The following is a 16,602-nucleotide window of genomic DNA, read 5'->3' on the forward strand; positions in this document are numbered from 1 at the left end:
GTTTCTGTAAAAGATCTGATATTCTGTGCTATTTATACATTAGACATGCTCTTCAAAGTCCATTAGGCCACCCCATCCTCACACCCAACTGACACTACAGCCTCTTCATCATCTCCCGGCTCTCTCTCCACTTTCTCCCTCCCATCTCTTCTCCCCACCCCGCCGCCCACCGCCCCGAATTCCTTGACTTCCCAGGAACCATGAGCTCTTTTCACTTTGTTGTAAAACAGTTGGCTCTCCACAGGTTTCAACTCTAGCCTGGATACCCTGAACTTCCATATGCTCTGAAGACATAAAGGCCTTCTTGCAAAACGTCCTATCTTCCCGAGGTCCAATTGTGATTCTAAATAAATAGCACATTCCCTGCTGGCACATGTCTGTGTTACTGCCATTTTCAAAAATTTTAATAATTCTTGCAGGCTTCCCCATGGCAATCATGAATGTGACCTTTGGTGCTGTGCAGAACGTGGCCACCGTCCTGGAATACTCACCCCTCACTCTCTGCTCTCCGGGGCCACTGGCTTTCTCATCTCTGTGTGACCCATGCATTAGGGCCTGCGCTCATGCTCTTCCTGTGCCTGAAACACATCATCACCCAGCCAGTTAGTACCCATCTTTCTTTCTTTCTTTCTTTTAATGTTTATTTATTTTTGAGGGAGAGAGAGAGAAGAGGAAGGGCAGAAAGAGAGGGAGACAGAGGATCTGAATCGGGCTCTGCAGTGACAGCAGAGAGCCCAAAGCAGGGCTCCAACTCACGAACCATGAGATCATGACCCGAGCCAAAGCTGGACGCTTAATCCACTGAGCCACCCAGATGCCCCCCTACCCATCTTGCAAAGGCCAACTCAAAATTCATGTTCACAGAACCCTCTATATGCCTCTGTAGCACTAACCACAATTACTAGAATAACTAGGGTAATAACTAGGATAATTACGGAACAAATTAATGGAAAAAGTAATTTATTTCACAATGAGTTGCCTATGCCCTGATCCCATTGCTAAAACGTCAGTTCTATAAGGTCATGCACCGTGTCTGCTTGGTCGCCCCTGTATCCGCCAGGGGCCTGGCACAGTGCCTTATGCATAATAATATTTAATATATATTTATCACATGGATCGATGAATGAATGAACGAATGAACACATAACCAGGTTTTCTGATACTAAGAGGCTAGATGTGTTGGTAATAATAATAATGGGAAGACCCAGCCAAAGCTTTATTAGGTACATTGTTGTGGCCCCTGGTATAAGGAATGGGCTCCCATTTGTTGGATACCTACTATGTGGTCAGCATTTGTCTTATGATTATCTTAATTCATTTTCACAATAACCCCGGAAAAGGGATATTTTTGCCCCATTGTGCAGATGAGGCACTACCGTATACTCTATTAGCTTTGATGTCCACGGAGCTGGAGAGAATGTAAGTGGTCCCCGGTGAGGTCACTGTTCCAGAAAAGACCACTGGCCTCTCTTCTATGCAACAAAATGATGGTGGCACCCGCTCAGGGAAGGAAATAGCCTCCCACTGAGATACCCTCTCTAACTCTCAGTATGTTCCTGTTGCACATTCTGCCCACTTCCTTCGAACAAAAGAGTGACAGAAATTGATAAAACTGAGTGGCAACTATATGCCAGACACTGTACAAGGTGCTCTATTGCATGATCCAAATTTGTTCTTCCAAATATCTCAGCAGTTGACTCTTATTACTGTTTCCATTTTACCCTTTAGGAATCCAAGTCTCAGAAAGGTCGTGTAAATCGTCACCATCTTAGGGAGAGGAAGATAGGATATTTAGCCTCAGGGACTCCAGACCCAGGGATCTCAATCACTACCACATTGTATTTGCCTTTTAGGGATCGATTTTTCCCACTGGCTATAAGACCTGGTTATATATACTGGAATCACTTGGACAGTTGTTTGTTTTTTTAAAAATTTTTTAACATTTATTTATTTTTGAGAGAGAGAGAGACAGAGTATGAGCAGGGGAGGGGCAGAGAGAGAGAGGAAGACACAGAATTCGAAGCAGGCTCCAGGCCCTGAGCTGTCAGCATAGAGTGGGGCTCGAACTCACAAACCGCGAGATCATGACCTGAGCCGAAGACAGAGGCTTAACTGACTGAGCCACCCAGGCGCCCCATGTTCGTTTGTTTTTTAAATAACAGCAAGCTGACTTTAATCTAGACCACTTACATCAGAATCTTCCAGTCTGAGGCCTGGGCATCAATGTTTTTTAAGATTACAGCTGGATGGGGTGCCTGGGTGGCCCAGTTGGTTAAGCGTCTGACTCTTGATTTGGGCTCAGGTCGTGATCTCATGCCTCATGAGATCAAACCTCACACCAGGCTCTGTGCTTGGGATTCTCTCTCTCTCTCTCTCTCTCTCTCTCTGCCCCTTCCCTGCTTTCTTTCTCTCTCCCTTTCAAAATAAACATTAAAAAAAAAAAAAAAAGAATCCAGGTGATCTAGAGGGAGAACAATACTATAAATCAATGTTATCAGTTCATCCTGGAAACTGGATTTAGACATTTGTGTATCCCCAGCGTCCAGCACTGTGTCTGACATGTGAAGAAAAACCTTATAAAATGTATCTATGATTTACTGCACCGTAGGAACCAATTAGACAGGAACCAATCATTTATAAACAAACATTTGTTAAGTGTCTAGTGTAAGCAAGGCACTGTCCTGGGGAATAAGGATATAAATTAAGCATTTCCAGATACATGATTCTAATAAGATATTGCCAGTCAGTTCTTCTACAGCGCGGTGAGCAGCAGGAAAAGAGAGTCTATTTCCCTGTAAAAAGAAAAAGTACCTAAATTCTAAGTAGAGCTCCTGTATGGACTAGGATAGTCAGGATTCTAAACACTGACGAAGTAAAAATTAGATGTTTACTACACTTATATCAATTTGCTTACTTTCCAGCAGATTTTGCTTTCTTTGCAATATCTAAATAGACATCGATGTCGAGTTAATAGAAGGCAAATTACGCGCATGCTGTTGAGGTGGAGGCAAAGATCACGCGGGCAGACAGGAAGGCACGTCTGATAAAGAACGGAGTGTTTTGGGCAAGGAAGTATCGTGGTGGTCTTAAAACCTGGCGGCATTCAAAGTGAACCACTACTCCAAGGTCTCCCTCTCGGAATAATAATAGAAGAACCTAGACTCGCATTGAGGAGTCGTGGGGTTGAGTCTTGCGCTCTCCGCTTACTAGCTCGAAGCCTTCGGTAATGCACTTCATTTCAGGTTCTCTGGCTGTGAAACGGAGTTAATATTCCCCAGGAGACAGGATTATTATGAAGCTTTCACGGTGTAATCATAGATGAACGCCCTAGAACGGATTGTGTTAACATAAGGCGTTGGGTCAGTAAAGGCCAAATCCCTAGTGCAGGTTTTCCCCCTTATTTGGATCCCTGAGAGTGGTGGTTATTCCTGGAAGCCTCTCAGCTGGGAGAGACGTTCTCTCCATGCACCTTCCCTCTGTTCACACCCCTCCCCCCATCCTCAGCTATTCAGGCTGCAGGGACTAAGAGAGCGTATAGCTGGGTGATCTTTCGCAGCCGAGCTCCCTCCCTGGATTGTGCGCTGTCCGTTGGCCTCTCACTGATTTGGGGGTCACCACTAGAAGCCTTGCTCCTTTTGTCGGACCCCCCAGAGAAAACCCAGGCACGTCATTCTCCTGAGAAGTCTTCAGTGAGTCCTTGTCCTCAGCGTGCAATTCTAACTCCTGAGTTTGGCAAACCTTCCCTCTCCTGGCCCTGCTTACCTTCTCTAGCCTCGTTATGTCCCGACCTCCTCCTATTATCTATGCTGCTGTCTTAAGGGACCACATGCAGCTGTCCCCACACAGCGATTGGGAGCCAAAACTTTAGAATCTGTTGGCCTGGATCCCACCGTGTGCTAGCTCTGCGTGGGTGCGGGCAGGATCGCTGACACTTTTGTGTCTCAGCTTCCTCCTCCATAAAATGGGGATACGGATCGTACCCAGCTCTTTTTTTTTAACGTTTATTTATTTTTGAGACAGAGAGAGACAGAGCATGAACGGGGGAGGGGCAGAGAGAGAGGGAGACACAGAATCCGAAACAGGCTCCAGGCTCTGAGCGGTCAGCCCCGAGCCCGACGCGGGGCTCAGACTCGTGGACCTTGAGATCATGACCTGAGCTGCAGTGGGACGCCCAACCAACTGAGCCACCCAGGTGCCCCGGACTGTACCCAACTCTTAAAGTATGATGACACTCATCTAACTTGTCCTAAGATAGTACGCAAAGACCACTTAAGTACACTGTCTAATATTTAATCATTCATAAACATTACTACCATTGTTATTATTAATTTTATTATTGTTCCTGCCCTTACAACCCTCTTCTTCCTCTTTCCCTTTAAAATAATAGAATCAAGGGCTCCCATTTATCACAAGGCTATGAATTTCAAGGTACTGCCCCCAGGAATTTTAAACATAGTGTTTTTATGTTTCACTTATCACAAGAACTCTAATATGGCCCTCACTTTACAGACGTTAACAACTGAGGCTCAGAAAGGTCAAATGATTTCAGCCTGCTTCATCTGAATCGTGTTTTTACTTCATTAATTCCCACTTGATTTGGGGATTTGGCTAATTCTTCACCCCCTCCTGGTGCCTTTCCTTGGCTTCCTAAGACTAGCGGCGGTGTCCCTCTGTGCTCCCCACCAGAGTCACAGTATCTATGATAGCAGATTTTAACTGCTGCATTCAGGGGCGCCTGGGTGGCTCAGTCGGTTAAGCATCCGACTTTGGCTCAGGTCATGATCTCGTGGTCCACAGGTTCGAGCCCCACATCGGGCTCTGTGCTGACCGCTCAGAGCCTGGAGCCTGTTTCAGATTCTGTGTCTCCCTCTCTCTCTGACCCTCCCCCGTCCATGCTCTGTCTCTCTCTGTCTCAAAAATAAATAAACGTTAAAAAAAAAAAAATTCAACTGCTGCATTCAGATGTTTTGTCCACTAGATGGGAGTCTTTTGAGAAAAAGAGTCTTCTGTGTTCATGCCCGTGCACCTGGTAGAGTGCCAGATTCAATGAAAGAGCGAGCGCAGAATAAAGCAATGAGACGACCCTTAGGGCCCGAGGAGAAGAATAGGAATTTGTGAGTAGCCGATGCTGCCCTGAAATCAAAAGGAAGCTTTAGCTGACTTGACACCAGCAAGGGCCACCAGCCAGATGCCCCTGGGCTGGGCCCGAGGGCCTGCCGTTGGCATCTGGGATCAGGAACGTATATCACAGTGATCGCAACACATCTTCGGTCTTCACAGCCCATCTCCTCTGAAACATATCCGAAGCCCTTTACACATTTGCAGGGGACTGACAAGCACAAAGTGTGCCCGTCTGAAACATATCCGAAGCCCTTTACACATTTGCAGGGAACTGACAAGCACAAAGCGTGCCCGTCCGCGTACAGGTTACCTCATATACATTTCACCTCCTGCAATCCTCACGGTAACAATTTAAGGCGAACTTTATTGTCCCAGGCTTGCCAACGAAGAAAATCTCTAAGATTTGACTAAGGTCAGAGACATCGGATTCGCACACAGCTCTGCAGGATTCCACAGAGCCGGCTTCTCCCAGGATGTGGCTGGAGGTCCTCTGGCCTCCTCCTCTGGCCGTGTGACAGGTTGTTCCCAAGAGCCAAAATGCCAAAGCACCTGGTGTGTTAGTTAACAAGTCAATGGTACCTGAACACTGGGATTCTCAGGGGAAAAAAATTACATAACAGTGTGTGTGTCAAAAGTAGAAGGAAAAAAGGTGGAAACAAACCAAACGCCCATCAACAGATAAATGGGCATACAAAAATATTATCCAGCCATAAAAAGGAATGGAGTGCTGATACATATTACAACATGGATGAATCTTAAAAACATTATGCTAGGGGCGCCTGGGTGGCTCAGTCAGTTAAGCGGCCGACTTCAGCTCGGGTCATGATCTTGCGGTCCGTGAGTTCGAGCCCCGCGTCGGGCTCTGTGCTGACAGCTCAGAGCCTGGAGCCTGTTTCGGATTCTGTGTCTCCCTCTCTCTGACCCTCCCCCGTTCATGCTCTGTCTCTCTCTGTCTCAAAAATAAATAAACGTTAAAAAAAAACTTTAAAAAACAAACAAACAAACAAAAAAACATTATGCTAAGTGAAGGAAGCCGGCCACACAAGACCACATACTGTATGATTCTATTTATACAAAATTTCAGAACAGATAATTCGAGAACCAGAATGCAGATTAGTGGGGCCACAGCAGGGAACCGGAAGAAATGAGGAGTAACTGTTTAATATATAGGGCTTCCTTTTAGAGTGATGAAAATATCCTCGAACTAGGCAGAGGTGGGACGCCTGGGTGGCTTAGTCAGTTAAACGTACAACTCTTGGTCGTAATCTCATGGTCATCGGTTCGAACCCCACATCAGGTTCCACACTGACAGCAGGGAACCTACTTGGTATTCTCTCTCTCTGCCCATCCCCTGCTCATTCTCTCTCTCTCAAAATAAATTAAAATAAAAGAAAACTTTAAAAAAAGAAAGAACTAAATAGAGGTGATGGTTGCACAAAATTATGAATGTACTCCCCCCTGCCCATGATGGTATGGCCTGGGAGGAATCTCTCTCAAATCTCCCTCCTGCTATGCGACCTTAGGTGCATTTCCCCTAGAGGGCAAGCATCTGGAATCAGGGCCTCAGTGTGTCCTTACAAGGCCCGCAGATCAGCCAATGAATGTATTTGGCGAGTGAGGCCAGTCTGCAAGTGAAGGTTTCAGAGCCTAAACCCAAAGACAAGCTACTTTCTATGGTTGGACACACTGCAGGGAATGGTTTGCTATATTCGGTCTGTGCCTATCATGGCAACTAAGGTATCTTCTTCCTTTTGAAAAGAAGGGAGACAAGGTATAACTTCTGAATAGGGAGTTCTCTGGTGAGGAAGGTCTTCGGAAGTGATTTCAAAGCAGAGGAAAGCCCTCCATGGCGGAGTCTGCCGAATGTCCCCACATAGATACTTAGCTTCTCAAGCAGAGACCAGTCCCTTTCAGACTAGAGGTGGCCAAATTTCACGCCAATGGAAGGCGAGTAGAAGCAAAGTGTACAACTTTGGCATCACTTGCTTAAGAGGAAATCCCACAGCCTGGTCATCTGCTTTGTGTCTTTCGGCTGGCTGCATGTGGAGGTGGAACTCAGCTTCAACCCTGCAGTCAGTAACACGCTCTTTGGACGAGGGCAGAGCCCCCACTAGCCTGGGCATCTGGATGGCTTCTCAGTAGACCCTGCCCATCCCGTACTTTTATATGACACAGAAATAAACAACTATCTTCACTCCGATGAATATAGCCCCACTCCGAACACCCAGCTCAAACAGCCCGAAGTTACGCTTTAAAATCTTTCATCCTTCGCCATAAAAACTTCTCTGTTGAGATGTCAGTGCTGTACCTTAAGGATTATCCTAATGAAATAGTACTCATCAATTGTGTCTTCAAACAAGTGAGTTTAAAGGATTCTTTCTGGAGGAGAATGAAGAACATAACACAAGTCTCCCATTCCGTCAGAACGTACCCTTTCCCCCAAGAAAGACAGTAGTTTCATCCAGTTAATGCTCTCTGCTCGAATCCGGTGACTTCTGGGTGACGCGGCCACTCCTCAGTGGGCGTGGCTTCCCGTAGCCTGATCTGATATACAACGCGCTACTCTTCATTGGACAGACAACAGTAGAGCTGTATTCCGATCCTTTTTTTTTTTTTTTTTTTTTTTTTTGCATAGTGCAGAAGGTGGACAAGTCTATAAGAGCTTGGATTTTATTAGCATAATCAGTTTAATAATAGAGTTTGTAGCAGAGTGATGTGATCGATAGCAAGTCCTTGACCCTTTCTAGTACATAGGAAGAGGGAGATTTCCCAGAGTCCTTTGCAGTTAGGTTGGCAAGTGCCGGTCAAATACGAGTGAGCGACGAGTGTCACTTCTGTGTCGAGGTGTGAGCACTAGATATGCTTGCTCTTCCCTTTCTGCATCAAAGGTCATTTGTGAAAGATGATGGCAATATATCATGAAAGGTCCTTGGATCCTTGAGTCGCTATTTGGAGGATAACTTCCCAGAGAAAGTGTCCAACCCACATTATGTGAGTAAAAAATACACTTTTAATGTTAAACCATTGGATTTCCAAGTCTGTGTATTCCCAAAGTTTATCCTAATTATCTTGACTAACATAGCGTCTCGTGTGGAATTCAGATATATGGGCAAATGTTCACATATGATGGCTGTCTACAAATCAAACAATAGATGAGTTGAGATATACGGTCTTCAAAACATTTTTATGTAAAACTTTCATATTTCTCTATCATTATATTTTACCCTCAGTAGACACATTCAGTGTTTCCTTAAAATCTTACGTTTCAAATTATCTGTGTACCATTTTGAGTATTCCCTTTAATATCTCAGCAACTGTCAGGGCACCTGAGTGGCTCAGTGGGTGAAGCGTCCGACTTCGGCTCAGGTCATGATCTCGTGGTTGGTGGGTTCAAACCCCATGTTGGACTCTGTGCTGACAGCTCAGAACCTAGAGTCTGCTTCAGATTCTGTACCTCACTCTCTCTCTGCCCCTCCTCTCTCTCTCAAAAATAAATAAATATTAAAAAAATTTTTTTAAATAATAAATCAGGAACTGTCTTTCAAAAGTATCTTTCAAAAGCATATTTGCAAAAAGTATGTACAGTGAGAATTCTCAAACCTTAAAAACATTACTTGTTATCTTAACAAAACTCTTGCTATGGGCAAGCAAAAAACCGTCAGTGTTTTTCAGAGTAATAGTCCTATGAGGTTATCCCTTCAGTAGTTTTAACTGATCACAATGATTTATGTCTTTAATTCATCGATCCATAATTGAAACACTTTATTCAAACATCATCTAGACTAGTTTTTATCTCCCAACGTGCTACACATCTGTGTCTACTTTCAGTATTTTCTGAAAATGGACATTTTTATTTTTATTTCATTTGATTGAACAGTCCCCAGCATTCATATGAAGGGAGGTTGATGGGGGCTGGGTCTGTTGTCCAGAATAGCTACCGTGACTTTTCTGTGTGGCTTGGGCTTTCTCACAGTCCTAGGAGTGAGCCTTCTAAGAGAATGGAAGGAAGCCATATCACTTTTATGACCAAAATGTCACTTGTACAGTAGCCACAAGCAACCGGGATGCTTAAGGAAGGAGCTTAGAACCCATCATTCAATAGGAGTGTCACAGTAAGATTGTAAGAAGAACATGGGGGGTTGGGGATAATGCACCCATTCTGGGACAGCACAACCTACCACAGTTCCATAGTCTGTAGCCTTGCAGAGTTAAGAAAGCCAACTGGTACCCTACTTCAAACAGAAGGCGTTATAAGTACAGGCTTAGGAGAGAAAATCAGTGCTACTTTCATAAAAGAGCAGAAAGCTTCTGGTGTGATCGAATTTGCCATTTTCTCAATTTTCCTCACAGCAGGAGCCATCTGAAAAGGTAGCACAGAAGCCAGTGGGGAAAAGGTCAGAATCGTCACATGTAAAAAGCATGTCTTCACAAGATCTTTGGCTGTTGTTTCTGATGTGTGGAAATGACTGGAAGCAAACAGACAGCAGGCTTGCAAAATCTAGAGAGAATAAAGTGGTCAAAGGTGCCTTAAGCCTGGCCTGTAAAAGCTTTTAGGTGCTAGAATAATCTCAGTGCACTCAAACTGCCACCAAAATAAATGGGTTTCAAAAGCTGGGCAAACTCCTAGAAGTGCATCCATTATAATCCTCACCTCGGAGAGGAAAGATCGAGGTCCACAGAGGACAATGCACAAGGAAGATTCTCCCAGAAAGCAGACTCGGGAGTTGCCAGCTTGTGTAACCAATGAGCTTCCCCTGTGCTAAGGCCCAGAGTCCTCACCGCGTCTGCCAGGCAGAATTTGATGATAGCTATGGACCGGTGACCACCACATGTTTCCCATCGTCCCCTTTCCTGAATGGTAGTTTTTGTTTATTGCGTTTACCTGTTCCTTCTCCACTGCTGCATATTGAGTGGTTAGAGGCAGATGACATCTTTCTTCCTGCCTGGAATGTGGTCACTCTATTGGGAAGAAAAGAGCCACCAAGTGTGACCGCCATGAGAAGCAGAAAGACAAAAGGAGTTTGAACCCTGGGGGGTTATTAAAGCTATGCATATACGCTGCATTCTCAACTCCTGAACTTCTTATTAGGTAAGGAAAAGTTACATTCCTTTTTTAGCTATTGTTTTTAATCTCTGTTACTCGTAGTCTAATGTAATTAATGCAATCCTGACTGGCTCAGTATTGTGTTCTTGTAGTCAAGTCCTGTACTATTAAAATACCATATTTTATTGACTCAACCCTAAGACTCACCCTGATTTTATGTACCAAAAAGAAAAGAATAGAAGAAAAATATTCTGTCCGTCAGAAATATAAGATGATATTGATTGTAAGACACATACCTATTGCAATGTGTTAAATACGACTCAGTTAAATACATTGTGTAGAGTTAGAGCTTGATCCATTTGCTTAAAAATAAAATAGTCCTGCATTTGGCATAAGCATAGAACATCTTGGAAACACAAAAAGTCATTAATGATGATTACCTTTGGGAAGTAGAAAGATATAGGGTAGGAAAGTTAATTTTTGCATTTTCCTTTCTATAGTTCTGAGATGTAGTATTTTTAGGAGTCATCTAAGCCACCACTAAGAGGGTGAATATTTAATTTCATCCACCACTGTTATCCCAAGTCCTAGTCCTATCATTTCATAGACACTCAATGGAAACCAATTTGACAATAAATTTCATATCTAAAAAAAATAGACACTCAAATATATGTTGATCAGGTGAATGATTTTTTTAAATAAGTCAGTGTCATTGAAAAAGTAAATGAAGAAATTGCTATAGCATGAGTGTTAGTGTTCCCCCCAAATTCATATATTAAATCCTAGCCCCCAATGTGATGGTGTTAGGAGGTGGAGTCTTTGGAGGTGATGAGGTCATGAGTATGGACCCCTTCTAGAAGAGATCCCACAGCGCTCCCTAGTCCCTGCTGCCATGTGAAGATACAGTAAGAAGTCTGCAAGCTGACCAGGTGCCAGCACCCTGAAGCCGGACTTCCAACCTCCAGAACGGTGAGAAATAAATGTCTGTTGTTCATAAGCCACCAACCGTGCGGTACTTTGTTATGGCGGCCTGAACAGACCAAGACAGAAATTGTCTGCTTTCTCCTCATTAGTCTACAAGTTCCTCTGCGATTAGGGCTGTGCCATATTTCTCATTGAATCCCTAGTGCTTTGTGCAATGCCTGGTCCATATTAGGAACAGGGTAAATATTTGGGGAATTAAAAAAATGTTTTGCAGAGACATTTAAGCTCATTCTGTGGAGGGTGCCATTGCGACGTGGGGCAGAGCCGTGATTTAATCAGACTCTCAGGAAAAGCATTCTTTTGGTGGCAACTGTTGGAGACGGGAGAAGCAAGGGTAGAGTCAGGAAAGTGAGTCACGCCGACAGATGAGGTCGCGTGAGGGCTTCTGTCCAGGCTGACACGGGGAACAAGAGATGGAACTTTACATTTTCCTTTCACTTTGAATATTTCAAAACTCAGCATCACACTTATCACAAAAGGCAGTATCCCTCTCTATTCCTCCCAACCCAGTGAGTTGGGTAGACGCAAAAAGTACAGCCTCAAAACATTAAGCCAGCTTCCTTCAGCCACCCCATGCTCAGTCACAGAGCCGGGCTAGAACTCATAAGTTTGCTTCTAATGCTCTGGTTTCACTAGACTCTGCTGATTCCTTTTCTAGGAAACCTTCTCTCTGGCCCTCTTCCCCCACCACCTCACCACGACATAGAGAAAAAGTCGAGAACTACGAATCTACAGTTTGGAAGGAGAATGCTAAAAAATATTCTTTTCTGGAGATCCTTCATCAAGAAACACGGGAACCACAATTCTATAATCATATATTGATTGGAACTGGACTGCTCCTTAGAAGTATGTTTTCGAGGCCAGAAGCACTAAGCTAGCCCACAGTGTCGGAGACTTTAATCCCTGGTATTTTGATGTCCTATTTCTTTACAGCTTGATTTCAGTTAATGCCTTTCTCTCTTTTATTTTCCCTTTCACCACCTACAGATATGGAATATGTCCCAGCATAGTTTCCTTCACCAACTGTCAAGCTATAGAGGAAGGTATTCCATTAAGGGGTTATAACTATAGTCAAGAGTAGCAAAAAACAGGAAGAATAGGAAAGTGGAGAACAGCCCCAAGTAATAGGGGTTACCTGGACCAACAGTGGTTAATGACCATGATGTTCATTGCAATAAATAAGCTAGGAAAGGCTGTTTCACAGTGTTCTTTTTTTGTTTGTTTGTTTTTAATGTCTATGTATTTATTTTGAGGGAGAGAGAGGGAGAGCAAGAGAGAGAGAGCAAACAAGGCAGTGAAGGGGCAGAGAGAGGGGGAAAGAGAGAGAATCCCAAGCAGCTCTGCACTGTCAGCACAGAGTCCCATGCAGGACTCAATCCCACGAACTGTGAGATCATGACCTGAGCCAAAATCAAGAATTGGATGCTTAACTGACTGAGCCACTCAGGGTGCTCCCACTGTGTTCTTTAAGATACAGAGGGGTGCCTGGGTGGCTCAGTTGGTTGAGCCTTTGACTCTTGATTTTGACTCAGGTCATGATCCCAGGGTCATGGGATTGAGCCTAGCATCGGGCTCCAAGCTGAGTGTGGAGCCTGCTTAAGTCTCTCTCTCCCTCTCCCTCTGCCCCTCTCCCCCTTTTCTCAAGCTCTCTCTCTCTCTCTCTCAAAAAAAAAGATATAGAGACCATAATTCCAAAAGGCCTAATATACATGCAATATTAGTAATACATGCAAAATTAGTAATTGCAAAAGCCATTGAATAATATATTGAAGTTTGAGAGTATTTTAGGTCATTCCTTACTCATAAAGTGTCTATCACTTTACAGATGTGTTTAGTGACAAAAAAAATTCATAAGCTAATCCCAGCAATGAAATATTCTCTACTTCAGAAAAGTTTAAAATAAGCACAATCATGCATTCAGAGGATATTACAGGTATTTCAAACTCTTAAGGCTTTACTAAATGAAACAGTTATAAAAAGTACTATTCTCTTGAAGCATAGACATTGACTTCTAAACTTTCTTTGCGATTTTTTAATTTGTTAAGCCAGAATCACAAAATAACAGACATCTGCTTGGTTCTGTCATTTCCATGGGTTTCCCATACCTGTTCCCTGAAGTATGCTTTTGTGTCTAAACAGGTCATAGTAAACTTGTACAGGGCTCTTCCGTTAAAAAAAAAAAAAGAAACAACAAGTTCCAAATGGAGTCATTGGCTCCCCAGGACAGCAAACCAAGAACTACAGTTTCAAGAATATTTCAGGAATGTGATCCTTTAACAGTCAATCTCGAGATTTCCTGATCAGTGCTAGAAGCAATCTGCATGGTAAACAAACAAACAAACAAACAAAAAACACAACCAACTCTGTCAAATGAAGTAATCACCTTGAAATCACCACAGTGAACTATTGTCAGAATGGCTAGTCTTAAAAAGACAAGAAATAACAAGTGTTGGGGAAGATGTGGGGAGAAGAAACGTAAACTGATGCAGTCCCTGTCGAAAACAGTATGGAGGTTCCTCATCAAAGTTAAAAATGAAGCCACCATACGATCCAGTAATTCCACTTCTGGATATTTACCTGAAGAAAACAAAAACTCTAATTCGAAGAGATATATGCACCCCTGTTTATTGCAGCATCATTTGCAATAGCCAAGATATGGAAGCAGCCCCAATGTCCATCAAGAGACGAATTGGTAAAGATGTATATAACGGAATATTACCAAATCACACACACAAAAATGAGATCTTGCCATCTGTGACAACATAGATGGACCTAGAGGGTACTGTGCTGGGTGAGATAAGTCAGAGAAAGACAAATACCACAGGACTCCGCTTATATGTGGAACCTAGAAGACAAATGAATAAACAAACAAACAAACAAAAAGCAGAACCTGACCCACAAATACTGAGAACAAACTGATGGTTGCGGGAAGCGAGAGGGAGGGGATAAAGGGGAGAGGAAGGCACATTCTTCCAGACATGGAATGAATACATCACGGGGATTAAAGGCACAGCAGAGGGAATATGGTCAATAGTATTCTAGCAGGTTGTTCGGTGGCAGGTGGTAACTACACCTGTGACGTGCATAGCAGATCGCATAGACTTGTTGAAAAACTATGTCGTATACCTGAAACTAATGTAGCATTCTGTGTCAAATGTGTCCCACTTAAACAAACAAACAATCAAGCAAACCCTGCCTTTCCCTTCCCTGCCAAAAGAAGATGCAGCAAATCTTTCTTTCTTTTGCTAATCAGCTTCCTTGCTCCAACCTCTTTCCTGTAAAAACCTTTCATCTTGTACAATTCCTCGCAGCACCTACTTGCTGGACAGCAAGCTTCCTAATTCATGAATTGCTCAAGGAAGCCAGTTAGATCTTCAAAATTGCTGGTTGAATTTTGTTTTATTTTTAACACCCGCTAAGAGCCAAGCACTTTATATGTGTTATTTCATCTTTATATTGGCCTTCTGAAGGTAAGGAATTTTTTATTCCTTTTTTTTTTAACGTTTTTTTATTTTTGAGACAGAGATAGACAGAGCATGAATGGGGGTGGGGGGGGTCAGAGAGAGAGGGAGACACAGAATCCGAAACAGGCTTCAGGCTCTGAGCTGTCAGCACAGAGCCCGACACGGGGCTCGAACTCACGGACCGTGAGATCGTGACCTGAGCCGAAGTCGGACACTTAACCAACTGAGCCACCCAGGCGCCCCTATTCCTTTTTTATAGATAAAGAAACCAAGGCACACAGACAGTAGTTTGCCCAAGGATACATAAACCAGTAAGCAAAGTTCAAATATTCAAACTCAAACTTTCTGACTCTCACCTACCCAACTTTTGACTGTTAAGCTCTGCTATTTCCAATCGTTTTAGGCTCATGACATGAGGGCATCACACTTTGGTTACAGTATCTTACATTCATCTAAAGATCCTAATTATTATAAACCTTAATGTGGTGCCTAAATGGTGTCTCTCAACTCGATGGGGACCTCCAAATTGGGGCAACCATCAGGTGGATGCCAGTGGCACGGGAGGTGAAAGAATTCACCCGAGGCAGAACAAAGGAGATAGAAGTTTATGGAATACACCACAGGGGGGCGTCGCAGGACAGCAGAGGAGAGGCAGTCTGCCAGGAGGCAGAGGGTGGGGGCCGCTTTTCAAGGAGGGAAAGTGAGGAGGTATGGTGACTACAGAATTTCCCTTTTTGGGTAAGCGTGCCTAGCTGCAAGTCGCCCGCTGGTCAGCTAGAGCCTATGGATATTTCAGGGTGAGTTGCCCGAAGGGCCTGCCTGTATTCAGCCAGGTGGTCACCAGGCCCCTTCTGTATCCCATCGCTCGAGCCTGTTTGCCTAAAAGCGGCCTCCACACTTTACACATCTGTCACCTTCACAACACAGTTATTTGTTGTAGCAAGGATCTACAGTAAAACCTTGGTTCACGAGCATAATTCGCTCCGGAAACATGCTTGTAACCCAGAGTACTTGTCTATCAAAGCGAATTTCAAGAATTATTGGCTCAGTTGCGGTCATGTGACATTTGGTATGACGCACTACTCATATGGCAAGATATCGCTCATTCATCAAGTCAAAATTTATTAGAAGCGTTTGCTCATCTTGGGGAACACTCGCTGACAAGTTACTTGCAATGCAAGGTTTTACTGTATTGCTACTTAAAATTTTAAAAATTACCTTTCTTATGACCTGGTCGCAGACTAAGGTACCTTTAGGTATATGGAACAGAAGTGAGCCCAGTGAGCCAGAAGGACACCCAGCTTCTTTTCCAAAGCCAAGCCTGGGTACACACACTCCCTACAATTCTTTCATCTGCACTTAGTAGTAAGTTCATGAAGTTTACGATCTACTAGAGAGGCGATATTAGACATATAAATGTACAAATTAGCATACGATTATAAAATGTATGCTGTAAAAGGAAATATAACAGGCACTGAGATCATGTCCTAAAAGGACCCAATATAAAATGGGGATTTGAGAGGTTTCTTTATGCACAGACGGATTCTATAGGAATGTAGTATCTGGAAGAGTTGGGGATCATCCAGGCAGAGGGGACATCACGTATGAAGGCACAGAGGCAGCATCAGTTGTCATTAAAATAGGGGAGTCACTTAGGAAACAATGGATTTCACTGGACATTGTTTTATATTAACACTGAAACCCTGGTTAACTATCCCACAGAGAAAGCTCCCCGGTGACTCAGAGGCTGGGAGTTGGCCTGGGAGTGGGGGGCAGAAGGGTGCAGCCAGGAAGCTTGGAGGGCCATGGGGGGGAGGTGAGATGTGCGGAGGCCTGGGGCCAACTTCATTCTGCTTGCCTATTTGTGTGTTCAGCTGGGCTCTGGGCTGGATCTCTGGAGGGAGATGGGCTTGTGGTCTGGGGAGGCATGAAGTTCTGCCTTAGACGAAAGGGTGCTAGCCGTGTGACTCTTTTCTACCCCTGTGATGT

Source organism: Panthera uncia, chromosome F1 (genome assembly GCF_023721935.1).
Source record: "Panthera uncia isolate 11264 chromosome F1, Puncia_PCG_1.0, whole genome shotgun sequence".
In the NCBI taxonomy this organism is placed as follows: domain Eukaryota; kingdom Metazoa; phylum Chordata; class Mammalia; order Carnivora; family Felidae; genus Panthera; species Panthera uncia.